This window comes from Bos indicus x Bos taurus, chromosome 8 (genome assembly GCF_003369695.1).
Source record: "Bos indicus x Bos taurus breed Angus x Brahman F1 hybrid chromosome 8, Bos_hybrid_MaternalHap_v2.0, whole genome shotgun sequence".
In the NCBI taxonomy this organism is placed as follows: Eukaryota; Metazoa; Chordata; class Mammalia; order Artiodactyla; family Bovidae; genus Bos; species Bos indicus x Bos taurus.
The window spans coordinates 40777331-40794504 of NC_040083.1; the positions used below are offsets into that span (position 1 = coordinate 40777331).

General features: G+C 37.1%; 1 protein-coding gene across 3 annotated transcripts in view; it reads left to right on the forward strand.

Annotated features, from left to right (window-relative positions):
* Positions 1-530: 530 nt before the first annotated feature.
* RFX3 (regulatory factor X3) overlaps positions 531-17174 on the forward strand; it is a 331048-nt gene continuing 314404 nt past the window's right edge. For all 3 annotated transcript variants that reach the window (XM_027549369.1, XM_027549367.1, XM_027549370.1), the window contains exon 1: positions 531-791. The gene's annotated coding sequence lies outside the window, so the exon portion shown is untranslated. The remainder of the gene's footprint in view (positions 792-17174) is intronic.

The window sequence follows — 17174 nt, forward strand, 5'->3', positions numbered from 1 at the left end:
CGGCGCCTCAGAAGCGGGAGGGGTAGCTAACGAAAAAGTGAGGGTAAAAAAGAGAGCGAGCGAGCGGCGGCACATCCGGGAGCCTACGCCCGCTCCGCCCCGGAAATGATGTTTATATGGGGGGCGAGGTCTCTCTTCAAAGTGGATTCTTCCCCAGCTGTAGCTGGTTGTCTCACAAGGTGTCTGGAATCGTCCTCAACAGCCCCTCTCCTGGGTTAGCCGTTACAGTCTCCCGCTCTGAGGCTTCTTGGCACAATGCAGGCTGCTGCGACTGGTAGCTCTCGTTTCACAGAAAGTATCCCTCGCGCTACGGCCCTAAATTTGTCCTCCAGCCTCGCTAGGGCGTGTAGTAGTGTACCTCCGAGGGGAATCTGGGGGTAACCTCAGCCCCTGCCAAACCTAGCGCATCTCTTTGGAATCCTTTCTCGGAAACCTGCTCTCGCTCCTCCCGGTAACTCGGTTCGGGGGTTGTCCGTCACGGAACTGAGCCCGCCCCTTCCGGCTGCTAGCCGGCCCGCCTCCTCCTCTCTTCCCTCCCCCACCCCTCCCCGTGCGAGTGTCTCCCTCTCCCTCTCGCTCCCTCTCTCTTCTCCCTCTCTCTCTCTTTTGTGAGTTATAGCAACCGTTGCCTTGTGAATCAAGCGCCATAGTCACCGTAGTCCTGGCGACTGTTACCCATCAACAACAACTACTCCTCTCCTCCTCCTCCTCCTCCTCCTCCTCCTCTTCCTCCTCCCCACCACCACCATCTCCATCACCCACCAACAACACCACAATAATCCACAGCCAAGGTGAATATTCTTCGGTCTCTACATGTGTGTGGGAGCGTGTGGATGCGTGTGAACGCTTGTGTCCGTGCGTGTGTGTGTCCGTGTGTGTGCGAGCCGAGTGTGGCTGTGCGGGGGTCTCACTTCTGACACCGGGGCTGCAGCTGCGGCGCCGCTGCCGAGGGGCTCGTCCCCCGGGCTTGTTTACAATGGACCGTGCGCGCCGCGGCTGGGTCGGGGGTGTGGGCGCCGCGCCGCCCGCCCGCCGGCCCTGTCCCTCCGCGGCCGCGCTTCAGGGATGGAGCGGGAGCTCGGGGGGCTGCGAGCGGAGTGGGAGAGGGAGCCACAGTTCTGCGCTGCGGACGGTGGAGCTCTCCCCTAGGTCTGGGGCTGAGGAGGAGGGCCAGGTGAAGAGAGGATTTTTTTCCCCTTTTCTTTCTTTAATTTTCTTGTTTTTCAAAGCTGCATGGTCCCTGCTTCTTTTAAAACCGAAATAGACAACAGTGTGCAAGGGGGGACCCAAGAGGTGGTGTTTTGTTGTTGTTGTTCACTTGTGGGGCCTTGTTACGGGTTTTGTTGTTTTTATCCTTATACAACGGTGAACTTTTCTCACCGCCTATACCCTTCATTTTTGCCCCTCTTTGCCTTGTGCTAAATGAGCTGCTCTTTTACCATCATCATCAGCTGCATGGTTTTCTTTTTTCTTTTAAAACTGTGTTTTCTTTGTGCTGCAAACAGTCTTAATATCCTTTCAGCACTCTTCCCTCCCCCCTTTCTTTTACCCCCACACCCCTTGCACACACACTGGAACCAGGGGCTTCTTGGCTGGGTTCTTTGCTGCACTGGGAAGAAGATCTTTTTTTTTTTTTTTAAGTCTCTCTCCTCTCTATGTCTCTCTTGGTGTGTTTGTGTGTGAGTGTGAGATTTAAACCGGATGCAGGGCATCTGGTACTTGGTTAGTAGTTATTGACAGTGCTTTATCCTTCATGTGGAGATGGGAGGGGTACTAGTGAGGTTCCATTTCACTTTGATGAACCTCCTTCCCCACAGTGGAGTGTTAACAATTTTCATTGTGGTTATGAGACTTTGTGTGTTACAAACAGGGAAAGGACAGAAGGAAGCTTTGTGAGAACTGTTTACAGTGTTATTTGTGACACTTACGGTACTTCTGAAGAGTTTTTTTTTTCTTTCTTCATCTTCTCTGTTCGTTTTCCTTTGAGAGTTGAAATTGAAGTCAAGTTGTTCATAAAGAATGTATGAAGCTACTCAACTTGAAACGTGTGTATATTTCACTTTCTTTGTGGCTGTTAAGATCTAGGCATGTGTGTACTTAACAGTCTTTTTAATATTAGTTTTTGGTTTTCTTTGGACAGTGACTTAAGCCTGCTGAAGAGAGAGAACTTTTCTTTTTAGGTCTTTCCTTCAAAATTCTATTTTTCTCTGTACATTTGAATATTTGTCAGTCCTCAAGTTATAGGCTCTTAGATACAGGTAGCCCAGTTTTAGAGATCCTGTAAATTTGTTCATTTTTCAGTGCAACGTTTAATTAATAGATCATGAGTAAAGAGTTTGATAGTGTGTGCTCAAGCAAATGTAATGTACTATTTTATTTGCACATATTGAAGTTTCCAAATTGAAATTTTTAAATACTTACTTAGTCTTTTTTTTCTAACAGCAAACCATATATTGATTTACCTGACAGAACAGACCGTGGATAATGTGACAGTATTAATTATTCTTGAGATTGTCAGTGAGCAAGTTGGGTAATTGTAATGCAATTTAAGGCTAATACTTTGTAAAATAAGAGTTAGAGTTTAAAAACTTTTCCTTTTTAAAATTAAATTCCTTGTGGTTGGTATTTTAAATGAAGATGATGTTGGTTCTGAACGAAGACTTTCTCAGAGCACTAAAATTTCTTTATATTTGTCGCCCCCTCCCCAACCTAGGTTTCATGCAAATCTCTAATACTAACCTGTATTTTTTTTCTGTTCAGGTGAGTGTCAAATGCCTGAACACTTTTGGCTGGTGAAGTTCCTGGGTCCTTATAAACTTTGAAGTTAATAGGAGTTTTTCTGTCTTTAGACAGTTTCAGACTTTATGCCATTTACATAATACATTTTCAGTCGAGTAGATTATATGCTATAATTTTATAGTTTAATGTTTTTATGGGCAGTGTCCAAGAACTTTTTTGAGGCATTTCACTCATTACAACTATCTCAGGTTTTTTTTTTTTTTCCCTCAGGTTTTCTCTAAGTTAGATTTTCATTCACAAGGTGTTTTGAGAGCAGAAGTTAATTTGAATTCTATTACTTATCTGTTACTAAAAGCACATATGTGATAGAAAAGTTGCTGTAGAGATGCCTTGGACGCAGGTGTGTCAACATTATTCATATGGATCAAGTAAATAATAGAAATACTAACAAAGGATAAATTTTTAAATTTAACATACCGATAAATACTTGGTAACACTTAAATTTTTTTTTTTCTGTGATATTTTTCCTAGGAGAGACTATATTATGTGTTGATATTTGTGTTTGTATTAGACTAAAAAAACACCTGAAGTGTCCAAACTTTAAAACTAAAATTATTAAATAGGAGTTACTTGTAACTTATTTTGAATAGCTGAATATTTGTGATTCATTGTATGTCATAATGTCTGTCTCAGCCTTTTTATGTTATTGTGCCTATTGCATTAAATGGTATAGGCATATTTCTGTAGTGCATTTAAATGTATAACAGTAAACTAAAATGCACTTCTCAAATGCATCATTCCACAATGTTTTCATTATATGGGATGATTATGCTAATTAAAAAAGTAGTATATTATTCCTCCAGTATTCAAATACTCTTGTACTCAAAAGGTTTATAGTTAATAAGTTTAGGATATGCAAAAAACTTACAGTTTATGAATTTAATATATGTTAACCCTAAGCAATATTTTTTATAGAAGCATTTAATGGTAAAAAGGTATTGCTATTAAAAATTAGGAATTAAAACATGAATTTTGAATCAAAGATTTAATCTTTTATTTAAACAATACATGTTACAATTTGATAACATGTTTCATTGTTCTTCAGAAGGTTGATTTTTTATGTACTCTATACACTGTCAGCTGAAGAAATCAGTGGGTGGAGTTTGATTTTACATCTCAGAGTTTTTAGTAAGTATGTGTATATATGTGTGTGTATTTAAAAGAGAAGATAGAGTATCAATATGTAGGAAGAGTTTTAAAAAAACTTTTCTGAACCATGAAGTAAGAATGTTACTTTGTGTTTTTTTGTGTGTCTCTAGTGAGTATGTTACAAGAAATAAGAATACCAAACAAAGAAACTTTTCAAATTACAAAGTCTTCAAAGACATAAACTTTTACATTATGAAAAATCTGCTAGGTTTTTTTTGTTTTTTGTTTTGGTTTTTTTTGCTTGCTTGCTTTGTTTTTATGCTGAGCATTAGGCTAAAAATCCTCTGTATCTAGTTACTTTTAAAAATAAACAACTTAGTTTCCCTAATGGAAATATTTGTCTTTAACTCTTTGGTATAGAGTCCCAGTGGCTGTTGGAAAACAGATTTTAAATTCCTCTCTGTTCACAGGTGCATAGTGTTCCCATATTTTGGAAATCTAAGATTAAATGGATTTAACTAAATCTAGCTTTGTTAGGGACAGATGGCTGTTTTAAACAGGTGTCACTTTCGTTTCTAGTGCATTGTGTTGGGACTTCCAGTGGTTCACAGATGAGCTGTCTAAAGCAGGTGGCATCCTTTGCTTTTGTTCTTAGTAAAATATACTTTTGGAGTTAATTATTTTCCTAGGAAGAGTTGTTTTTCTTTTTAAAGTAAAGGTTTTGAACTATTCAAATTGAGATTCCTAATTTAATTAACATAACCTTTTTTTTTGAATATCATTCTGTTTTTGAGCTGTGTAAGCTGCAGGTCCTTTCAGAAAACACTTCAAATTCTTTAAACAGTGATAAATTCCATTTGAATCCAGAAAAAGTACTCAGGAGCACTTTACACAGTCAGTTTATCTGAAGCAAAAAGGCAGATTTGAATAAAGTGAAATTAGGGAACATGAAATTAGGTAACAAGTTAACTTTTGCTGTCCCATACTTGAATGTTTTTTTAGCATCATTATTTTAATTTAAATATTAAGTGTTGAGAACTGGTGTTGTTTTGTTGGTTACTTTAAATATTATCAAGTGAAAACATTTTCCTGACCTACTTTGATTATTACTATAAAGATTTTAGTGCTCTTTTTAAGTGAAAATTGTTCTTAAGCATTAATGTTTAAAAATATGTACTGAAATAAATAAGAGTATCAATCTATTGATTTTTAAGGTTCATATTTACTTGAATTCTATCCTTTTTTGGTGGAAATTTTATACATCTTACAACAGATGCACCAGAGGGTGCTATGCTGTTTGCAACAAGAGATTATTATCACAAAGAATGTGATCTGATTAGAACTTTTATTTAAAGAAAAAATTTAATTACATATGCATTCAAGCATATAATAGCCTTATTTCTTTGGAGTTTAAATTTAATATACTGTCTTAATTGGCAGTTTTATATCAAAGCCTGTCTCTCTGAACTAATATATATTAGCACAGTATAAAACAATATCAAGATTGATATCTTTGGTATCATCTGAATGTCAGCATTTGTCCTATACGCACATACATTTATGTTTTTATTAAGGTATTTTAATTTGTATCTAAAAAAAATTAGCTAACTTGAGAATCATACTATTTTGGCCGTGTGGCTTTGTACTCTGTAAATTGGTTCTTGTTGCACTACCAATATATTGTATATCCTTATAACATTTATATATGGCATAATTAGTGGTATGCTTTTTATGGTATAATCTAAAAAAAGCCATTTCAAAAGTATAAATTGTAATAATAGTTATCAGGCTAATTAACTCAACAGCAATAATAATAGAAACTGTCTGGAGAATTTGGTCCCTACTTCATGCTGTTAGAAGAGTCTGGTTTGAATATTTAACTTGGCTTTATTATCTGAAAAGTTTTAGATTCTCTGCTTTACTCTGTGCCTTATACTTCTAAACTGGAAGTGACCATATATTACTTTATGTTTCTGAGTATTTGTTCAGCAAGGTTTTTTAGAAGAACACTTGAATTCAGTCTTTGGGGTTCTTGCATCATTGACTTTACTTCTTCCGTAGTGCATGTGCGTGTAAGGTAAATACTGAAGCGGTAGTAGTCAGTGTTTTCCTCAAGTAAGCTTAGAAAGGCACAGTTATATCAAGTCAGCTTTTCTCCAGATGATGGATTTATGTGTACTGTAGTTCCACATTTAAGTACAATCAGCAAAATGTGATTTTTTTTTTAGAAGTGCCTTTATAAGACATAGTATTTCATGTGTTGAAACGCCGCCGAGACTCCAAAACATCAATAGAGAATAACAATTTTTAAAGTATTAGTCTTGTTAAAATAGATTAGGCATTTCTCCTCAAAAATATGGTCCTACTAATTCATTAACAGAATTGGTTAATGAATACATTATTAAATTGGCATAACCAACTTTTGCTGCTAAGAATTTAAAGTATTATGACATTGTTTCAAAACCTTTATATTTGATGTTTTATATTTCATATCAAACTATAAGACATATTTCATGAAAAATCAGTTAAAAAGTTGGAATGTATTTAGAGTATCAAATAGGTGTGTGTTTTGTTTTTAAAATAGATTAAGGGTAAATATATTGGTTAAAAACACAAGGCTTTGGATGCAGATTTCAGATGATTTTATCAGCTGTGGAACCTTGGACAGGTTATTTCCCTTCGTTTGGCCTCAGTTTTCTCATCTCAAAAATGGATGTCTTAGCCTGCCTTACAGAGTTTTGTGAAGAGTAAAGGAGCTAATTTATGTAATGTGCTTTGTTTAGTACTTGACACAGAATATATGCCTAGGGGCTCAGTGGTAAAGAATCTGTCTGCCAGTGTAGGAGACATAGGAGATGTGGGTTCGATCCCTGGGTCAGGAGGATCCTCTGAAGGAGGAAGTGGCAACCCACTCCAGTATTCTTGCCTGAGAAATCTCATGGACAGAGAATCCTGTTGGGCTACAGTCCATGGGGTTGCAAAGAGTTGGACACGATTTGGGAACTGAACATGCAGGCACCCATGCACACACATGTTCAATACATGTTGGCTCTTATGGAATACTGAGAAAATACCCAATCTAAAATTTCTTTGAATATGCTATTGGGTCATAAGTTGTGAAAGATTTTGCTCACTGACCTACATATTAAATGATTATTCCCTTTCCTTCCTTTTAAAAATAAATCAAAGAGACCGAAGCTATCAACTGTAGGCTTGGATCACCATTTAATGACCAGTCTTGTTTTTACACTGAATTAATAGGATGCTGGGGCTTCCCAGCTGGTGCAGTGGTAATGAATCATCCTGCCAGTGCAGGAGATGCTGGAGACCCAGGTTTGATCCCTGGGTTGGGGATACCCCTTGAATGAGGAAATGGCAACCCACCCCAGTATTCTTGCCTGTAAAATCCCATGGACAGAGGAGCCTGTGGGCTAAAGTCCATGGGGTTGCAAAGAGTCAGACCCGAGTGAGTGATTGAGCACACACAATAGGGTGCTAGCCCAAAGTTCTGTTTTAGTTATCTACAGCCTTATTATAATGGATTCTTTTTATGTTGGATACCTTTTCTGGTCTAGGGATCTCAGACTGAGAATTAATGGTGTAACACTTCATAAACTCTTACACTTCCTATTGTCCAATTTATATTTTCCCTTTCACATCTATTACACATGAATTCATTCGAAAACATTTTGAGCCCTACTTATATAAAATGCAGTCATTAATATATAATGATGACAATAGTTGTATAAAGATGAGTTCACCAAGGGGTTATTCCCAATTATAATGCACTGCTTAGAATTGTTATTGTAACAACAGTAGAAAAGTGTGTGAGGTCACCATTTATATACCTGTAGCAATAAGTAATTTTAGAAGAGTTTGCCAACCCAAATCTTGGGGTATAAAGTAACCTCAAGAATGTTATTTTGTAAAACATGTAATATGAAATTATAGAGGAAAAATAACACCTTTGGTTTCCTTTGTTAGGGCATTAAAGATGTTGAAAGAATCATTTTAGTTGACTGCTATATCTAAAGTTACTGTTCAGTAAGCTTGCTATGTTTCTATTTTTCTAAGCACTTTGACTAAGAATGAAATGTTTTTCTCATTTTAGAGTGATCTAAATAGCCCCAATCTTTCTCAAAGTGGAAATATAATTTATCCATTACAGTTGAAAATTTACCTGATACTGTGTGTCATCATTTTTGCTGAAGCATTGTATACTGTACAGGCTTTTTGCCCATCACCCTCATCTTACCTACTCCCATCCTTCCGCTTCTGTTCAGTGTTTAATTAATTATATGACTCCTTTACATTATTTTTATAGATAATTAGTCCCGACTTATAAAGTAGGCAGACTCTCGGCTCAGCCATCTCTGCTTCCTTTCGCCAGTGAATCTAACATACATTTTCAAGGGAGCTTTTGGAAAAAGGTTGGAAATGTGACTTAGATGGTAAGATTATATATCATTCTTACCAGTTTCATTCATCTGTTATCTTTGTAAACTTTGTCCTCTTGAACAAATTCATATCCTTGTTCCACTAATGATGTAGCCTGAGCGTAATTATGCTCCACAAGTTTCTCTTCCTAGTCCCGGCTATGTACTGGCCTCTGGCTAAGCACTTCTGGTTGACTCTTGCTCTAGTCCCAGAATACCTTGTTTGCATAGTCACATGTGCCTGCCCATTGCTGACTTTTAACTCCTGGATTCTTTTTTCTCTGCTTTCATTAGAAGCTGTAATTTGTTGTTGTTTAGTCATTAAATCTTGTCTGACTCTTTTGTGACCTCATGGACTGTCGCCTGCCAGGCTCCTGTGTCCATGGAATTTCCCAGGCAAGAATACTGGAGTGGGTTGCTATTTCCTTCTCCAAGGGATCTTTCCGACCCAGAGATCGAACCTGTATCTCCTACATTGCAAGTGGATTCTTTACTGCTGAGCCACCAGGGAAGTCGGCCAGAAGCTGTAATACCCAGTCAGTATTGCTTGCCTTGACTTCACAGTACTTGGTTGAGATTAAGAGAGGTCTTCCTGTTTAGGCAAAAATGGTCAAGGGATAATAGGAGCTAAGAGTGAGGCAGCTTACCTGAAAATGAAAATACATTGGTTGGAGAGGAGACAAATACACTGACAGGTGATATGCAAGGAGAAGATAGGGGAACTAGGCTGAGAAATAAAGGTCTTCAAGCACCAGCCAAAGAACAGTAAAGAGGAGGGAAAAAAGCTTCTGTGCTGATATGCAGTCTGCCAGTAAGTGAAAAACCTTAGGCTAGTCACTTAACCCCCCTAGGTCTCAGTTTCTCCATTTGTAAACTGAAACAGTAGGGCTGTGTGATCTCTAAAGCCCTTTCCAGCACTAATCGTCTATGATTCCCTGGTGAGATTGGCGTGGGGAAAAGGGAAACATGCCAATAACATGGAGCCTGGAATCAGTGTTGCCTTTACTGATGGCATTTTGCTTGCGTGTTGTTTCTTCTGATAAGAACAACAAAGAAAACCCAGAGCCTGGGTCTAGCATAATGTCCATGTCTATGGCACAGCCTCAGAAGCTTCCACTATTTCAGTGGGCCCTGAGGGAAGCTGTGGCCAGGTGCCCTGATTTCCTCACCCACATAGGAATAAGCTGAGTCTTGCAGCTTGAGCTCCTGCCGCGCCAGCTCCTTTATGTCTCTGTGCCAGACAAGTGTCTGACAGTTGGGGCTCCTGCCTGTTGCTCACCAATGAGGTAGTTAAAACAGGACATGATTTCCCAATTCTGTGGATAGGCAAATTGACAGGGAAAGTGAGGGCATGGAAGATAAGTTCTCTCTGTGAGCTTTGTTCACTCTCATTAGAAGTAGTAAAAATTAATTTAGTTTCTGTTGGTCTCATTTTTCAATATTTCTTCCCCAGTTACTAAAGCCTTGACTTTTTTTCTTCCCTTCATACTATTCGGCTACTTTTGAGAAGAGCTAAAATCCTGTCAAGGAGACTGAGTGAGTTCTTGGGCTTCTTGACTGCTTTTGGGGCCATGCTGTGGGATGCATTGGCAATCATTGTTGCTTTTTGCTTTCTGAATATTGTTTATACTTGGATATGCATTTTTTAAATTCAGGTTTTTTGGCAGAGAAATTATGTCTTTTGGTCAAGAAGTATGCATTTCATAACTTAAAAAAATCTTTATTGGAATATACTTGACTTAAAATGTTGTGTTAGTTTCAAGTGTATAGCAAGATGAATCAGTTATACACACATATATATCCACTCTTTTTTAGATTCTTTTTCCGTAGAGGTCATTACAGGGTATTGAGTAGAGTTCCCTGTGCCATAGGGTAGGTTCTTACTAGTTATCTGTTTTATATATAGTAGTGTGTATATGTCAGCCCCAATCTCCCAGTTTAATCCCTTCCTTCCCCTTTCCCACTTGGAAACCATAAGATTTGTTTTCTACATCAGTGACTCTGTTTCTGCTTTGTAAATAAATTCATTTATACTATTTTTTAGATACCAAATATGATATTTGTCTTTGTCTGACTTACTTCACTCAGTACTTTATTTGGCAAGTGCACTTACAAGATTTTAGAGGCTTTTTCATGAGTTCATTAATATAAGTCTGACGTTCTGTTCTATCTCACCTTACCTCTCTTACTAGTTTAATAAGGGGTATATGAAAGATTAACAGATTTTAATCATTACTTTTAATATTTGAATGCTATTTTTTATTGATTAATAGAAATGTATTCAAGTTTCTGAATTACAGATCTGAATGCTTGATGGCTTCAAACATTCAGTATAAAACTATCATCCTTAAAAATGCATCTGGCCCTCTCAGTCTCAGTCAGCATAGTTTATGTTAACATGCAATTAGAAACCCTTTGCTTCTCAGTTAAATTTGTTTCTTCAATGCTTTAGTTGTGGGGGTGGTGAGGGAGGCTGCTGGAGCGGGGCAGGAAGAAAGAGATACATGTAGAAATTATATCCTGTTTCCATGATTGAATATTAGTGCTTTGCATACTCTATCCAGTTGGTTTTCTGGACTGTAAAGTTTTGGTGGAAATAAAGATTAGAGTGGGGATTGCAGGGCATGTGGGGTGGGGTGCGGAACAAATGACTTAGGTGACACAGTATTTCTTACAGATCTGTTTCCTTTCCTGTGTTGTAGTATTAATCAGGGTATGTACACTTTTGGACGATAGGCATTTTATTATTTCATATTTGATTCCTTTTCTCCTAAAAACTTGACTGTATCTGTATATGTATGTTGTATATACAACACCCTTTGTATATTGGTATGCAGTAATATCTTTTTCTTTTAAAAAGAGTCTGTATTGTGATTTAGCCCTGCACAGATTTAGAAAGGTAGGAGTAAATAGTGAGAAATGTAGTTTCTGTGCTAGATAACAGAAATGATTCCTTAAATTCACCTCTCTACATTTTTCTTTGATAGATTGTTTTGTGGATATGTATTTTTTGCAATAAAATCTAGATTATTCCTTTATTCCTGCTGAGGCTTACATTTTAAAAGAACCAAAGACTGTAGTCTGTCACATCAGGCTTTCACTGATTGACATCTGATTATATCTGAGAACAATCTTGGAGATGAGTTTTAATGAAGTGTCAGCATAAGAGTCATTAAAAAAACACATGAAAAGATAGTATATTAGTGATCTTAAAATCACTTTTACATTTTAAATATACAATATGCATATTTGACGTGCTGTGATGAAAACCCAACATGAAATATTAATACACAGACACCAGATAAAGTGAGATTATTTGTTTTGATCATGTAACATGATCACATTATATGCTTTTAAAGGACATTTTAAAACATGATATTTTGTTTAACAAGTCATATTTCTAGGGTGTACTTTCATTAAGAAAACTGGATTTTAGCTTATATGTAGTGTTTTGTGTATGTGTATATGTTTGTGTGTAGACCTTTGGAAAATCATTTTAATTGGTACTTCAGAACTTTGGTCAACACTTTTTGCCCACTGATTTTTGTATTTTGCGTATCTTGGAACAATATTAGTGTTATTTTCTTGAAGCAGAGAAAATTAGGGGACTTTGTGGCTTAAGTTCTTTGAATGACCTTTCTGTGAATTGGGGAACAATTTTTAATAGTGCCTCACATTATACAGTGATATTTAAAGGCTACCTTAACTTAACAAAGGCCATGAATGCTGAAATTGAATTGAATTGTTAAAGGCAAAAATTGTAACTCTGATTATAGTAGGTTAAGATAATGTGTTGCTGGATCAACATTTGATCTTTTATTTTCAGAAATCTGCCTCGTTTGAAATTTACAACCTTTTAAATAATGTTTAATGAGTAGAACTGTATAATAGATGTGGATTTATATTTCAGCAAAGGTTTGAGAGGTAGATGGTTTGGAAGTCAGGTGGGATTTTATCTTTGAAGTTGGGAGGTGATGTATTTTAATATTTTTTGATTGGATTAGATTTACTTGAGTACTTACTGGTCTTGATAGAAATGCCAGTGACTGTGGAATGGAGATGATCAGAGACATTTGTGGGAGGAGGTCATTATATTGATCCTGACATGTCACTCAACCTTCCTTCATGCTGTCCTTGATAAACTTTAAAGTGAAGACATCTTTTTTGGATAATATGAACCTGTGATATTGTGTTTTTGTTAATTTACATGGCTGTCTGGAATTTCCCAAATCCTACCACAGCCTTGTGTGATGCATTGTCCATGAGCTTCGGAAGCTCCAGCATAAGTTTTGGTTTATAAATCTTAGAAAGAATGATAATTGATGACTAGGCATGCCTAGCAACCCACTCCAGTCTTCTTGCCTAGAGAATCCCAGGGACGGAGGAGCTTGGTGGGCTGCCATCTATGGGGTTGCACAGAGTCAGACACGACTGAAGTGACTTAGCAGCAGCAGCAGGCATGCCTAGAACAACACCTTAATCTGAAGGAATGGGATAAGATGAGGGTAGTTTGGTAATTTCCAATCATATACTTGGAAAAATTAGACAGGAATAACAACTCGTACAGTATAGAGAAAAAGAAGGGTGATGTTAGGGGCCACATAGGAAATTCACTTGGCCAGATTAAGCATATTTAGTAATACTACTGCTATCATTAATACCATTATTTATAATATTTTATTCTAAAATATTGTAGCAGAGACATAAGAACACTTTGATATGTTAGTCTATAAGCTTGTAGTTTTATATCTTTGTTCTTTAGCTTTATTTTTGAATGAGAAATTAAGGATTTATATCAATGTGTATTTAGTGCCAGTACTGTTTTGGTTAATTTAGGAATCCTGAAATGGCTTGGCTTTCTATTGGGTTTTAAGGAATGTTTTAAAAGAAAAGTGAAAAATTAGGTATTTGATACAAAATTAGATATTCTTGGCTAGGTGGACATATTTTTTAAGATCTGAAATTTTAGAAGGCAGAAATTATCGAGATGATATTTAGACATCAGGAGGGATTTAAAACAAAGGATTGGAGGAGACATTGAAAATGCAGTTAGATGAAACCTTGAAATAAAGGTTAAAAATAAGGTGAGATGGATAAATCAAAATACGAATGGTGTAATAATTTGTTAGATGAATAATCACTTCTTGGCCTTACTATGATTTTAACAAATAGAGGAAGCTGAGAAACAAATTATACTTAAGTTTCTTATGGGCACCACATTTGTTTTTTTGTCTGAAATATTTACAATAATGTCTGAGACCTTTGACTATTATTGTATGGGACTTTACTATTAATGTTGTATATAGAAAAAGAATTAAACTGAGAAATTACATCAGAGTTTTCTTGTAATTCTTTTATTGTTACAAAGTTAAATGTTAGTATAAAAAATTAATATATTCCATTAGAGTATCTGATTAGTGTATATGATATCCAAAGTAGTTAACGTTTGGGAAGCCAGTGTATAGTGAAAAACTGTGTACCATAAATGTATATATTCTTAAAACTTCCTTATTTTGAAATTTTAAAAACTAATAGTGGAGCATATAGAATAGTATAGTGAACCCTTATGGGTCTGTCTCTCAGACCTAACTATTATTACGTTCCGTTGTTTTTAAAGCTGTATAATATGAAATAATTTGTTGATTGAAATGAACTTGAATCACACTTTGTTTAACATTGCTCTGAAGAAGTTTGAGTCAAATGTTAAGAACAGATTCAGTGTAGCCTTGAAACCATGGAAACCATGCTTTCATTAATTTAAGACAAAATATTTAAGAGTGATTGATCTTCGTGTTGTTTCTTCTCAGCAAAGCATTTGTACATTAGGAAGTTTCTTCTCATTTGTTGGTCAAGTCCTTTGTTTATTAATTGCAGCCTCTTCTACTTGGAATCTACCTGTCATTACTAAAGGGAGTAAGTGCACAGCTGCAGCCCTTGTTCACAGGGCACAGGAAAACAACTGTCTTTATATACACCTGCTAGAGGTGAAAGGGATTACTGTTTTGTACATCATTCTTTTAACTTGTTTTTGGGTAGATTTGGATGAACTGTTAAGAGCCATTTTGTAAGGTGACAGGGAAGAGACCATTTATCTTCTGGAATATTCCCTTTGGAGTTAGCTATTCAGTTGCTTGGAGAAGGCAATGGCACCCCACTCCAGTACTCTTGCCTGGAAAACCCCATGGACAGAGGAGCCTGGTAGGCTGCAGTCCATGGGGTCGCTAAGAGTCTGACACGACTGAGCGACTTCACTTTCACTTTTCACTTTCATGCATTGGAGAAGGAAATGGCAACCCACTCCAGTGTCCTTGCCTGGAGAATCCCAGGGACGGGGGAGCCTGGTGGGCTGCCGTCTCTGGGGTCGCATAGAGTCAGACACGACTGAAGCGACTTAGCAGCAGCAGCAGCAGCATTCAGTTACTTGGATATAATAGAACATAAAGGAAGAGACATCCATTGGTAAGAGTTACTGTACTGAAAACTTATGACATCATTCAAAGCAATTTAGTGTTTTTTTATTGTCTTCAGAGAATGAGGAGAGTCCCTTAGTTTTATTATTTCACTGAAGTTTTGTTGTTGAGTTGCTAAGTCGTGTCCGACTCTTTGTGACCACATGGACTGTAGCCCACCAGGCCCCTCTCCATGGGATTTCCCAGGCAAGAATTCTGGAGTGGGTTGCCATTTCCTTCTCCAGGGGGTCTTCACAACTGAGGGATCGAACTTGCATCTCCTGCTTTTTGCAGGTGAATTCTTTACCAGTGAGCCACTAGGGAAGCCCGTGACTGAAGTCAGGCGGTATAAAAGAAGCTTATTTCCAATGCTGGAGTCTATTCCCCCTTGCCAAATCCATTATTCATGTTGAAAATTATGCTGTAATGAGCAGAATAATATGTGTAACAAATAATGATTAATGTCATTTTGTATGTTGATAAGGGAAGAGAACCAACTATCTTTATATTTTAATGTAATTTAGAAACTAAGCAGTTCCTAACGTGAGAAAATCATGTTGCTCTACTTACGCTCTATTGGAGTAACTCCCCAGTAGCAAACAATGTTCTGATTTGGGAGAACACCATGAGAAGGAAAGCTATGTCAAATAATTGACTTCTGTTTTAGAACCTGAACCTGTCTGCATAACAGCTAAGCTTTTGAGTCTGAAGCTGGAGCTTCAGATCGCCTAGAAAGAATGTTTTCCTTTCTCAGGGACCCAGCTTCAGCCTTTCTCCCTGTTTCTGCCTAACTACTCTATATTCTTCTGCCTCTTCACTATGTCTGGTCAGCACAGCTAAACAAAAGGGGTAGCCAGGATGCTAGAGTAGAGATTAAAGAGGTGAAAAGATCTGTTGCTAGATTTACACATGCTTCCAGGTGGTACAAATAGATTCCAGGAGAGACGTAATTAGGATGTTTTATTTTAGAAACAAAATTTTTAAGTTGGAACAGACTGGAGGTTATCTCGTTCAACCCTCCATTCCCTATTTATTTGAAAGAAAATGGAGGCTAAGTGACTTGGAAGTATAACAAATCAGAGCTGGGGCTCTTGAGCTCCAGACTCCTCACTCCTTGACCAGTGTTCTCATGCTGTATACTTCTTACGCTGTATACTTAACTTTCATTAAAGGCTGGCAACTCAAATGTGCTGCCTTAAATATTCACAGTACTTGCTTATTTTGTCTACAAGTCTGAGCTCCATATTTTTCTTAGAAAAAGTAAAGTTTTATAATTCTGTATTAAAATTTTGAATATATATCTTAATTTATCATGTTATTGTCATTTAGTTGCTAAGTTGTGTCTTTTGCGACCCCATGGACTCGAGCCTGCCAGGCTCTTCTGTCCATGGAATTTCCAGGCAAGAACACTGGGATGGGTTGCCATTCCCTTCTCCAGGGGATCTTCTGTACCCAGAGATCAAACCTGCATTGCAGGCAGATTCTTCACCACTGAGCCACCAGAGAAGCCCAGTTTTTATCATTGTCAACTATAATTTTTGGTATACAGGTCATTATTTAATTGTTTTATTTAAAAATGACATAGAAATGCAATTTAAAATGTTTTCCAGGCTCTTAAATAGGCTGTATTCTAAGGGGAAGTATCATATTTGCTTGTTTTATTTATTTATTTTTTTTTTAAAGAAAAATAGCAGATTTGTAATCTCTATCGTTTGTACTTCCCCTTTCTGGGTGTTAGTGATGTATGTCATAATTGTATTAGTGTACATTATCTTCAGACTTGGCATATACCTCTTTACTTATTTGAAGAGGTAAGGGTGATTCTAATCATTCTAAAGATTGTTGTAAAAAGTTAATGAACTACTAATTATAGAAATTGAAATATTTGTTCCTCTAGGTCACTCTCTTGAGTGAAAGTAAAATTACTGGCAGCTGATATTGGCTATACAAGTTGAGACTTGCCTAGCTGGGATTTAAAGGTGCTGCAGCACTCTTAAGTCAAAGAACCAACAAATGAGAACATGAAGGGACTGCCGTGTATTCCATAGCAACTAAAAGCAGTATATGCAGTCATGCTGTTATATGACTTCTTATTTTCTTAATCTGAGTTTTTGGAAGGATCTATTGTTTACTGATTAATAGTTTGAGACTGTGGCAGGAATAAGTAATTACCAAGATTTTGTCTTATTTTTCTATGTTTGTGTGTGTGTGTTAGATTTGGAAGTAAACCTATGAGGTTAGGCTTGGGTTTAGTTTTGGTGTATCCGGTTTTGTGATAAAGATGAACAATTTGAGCACTAACCCTGTTGATTGTTTGAAACAATCCACCTAAGAGAGACTGAGAAATTGACAAAAACCCTGAACTTTCTAGCAGTACCCTGATGCTCTTACCAGCTTTATT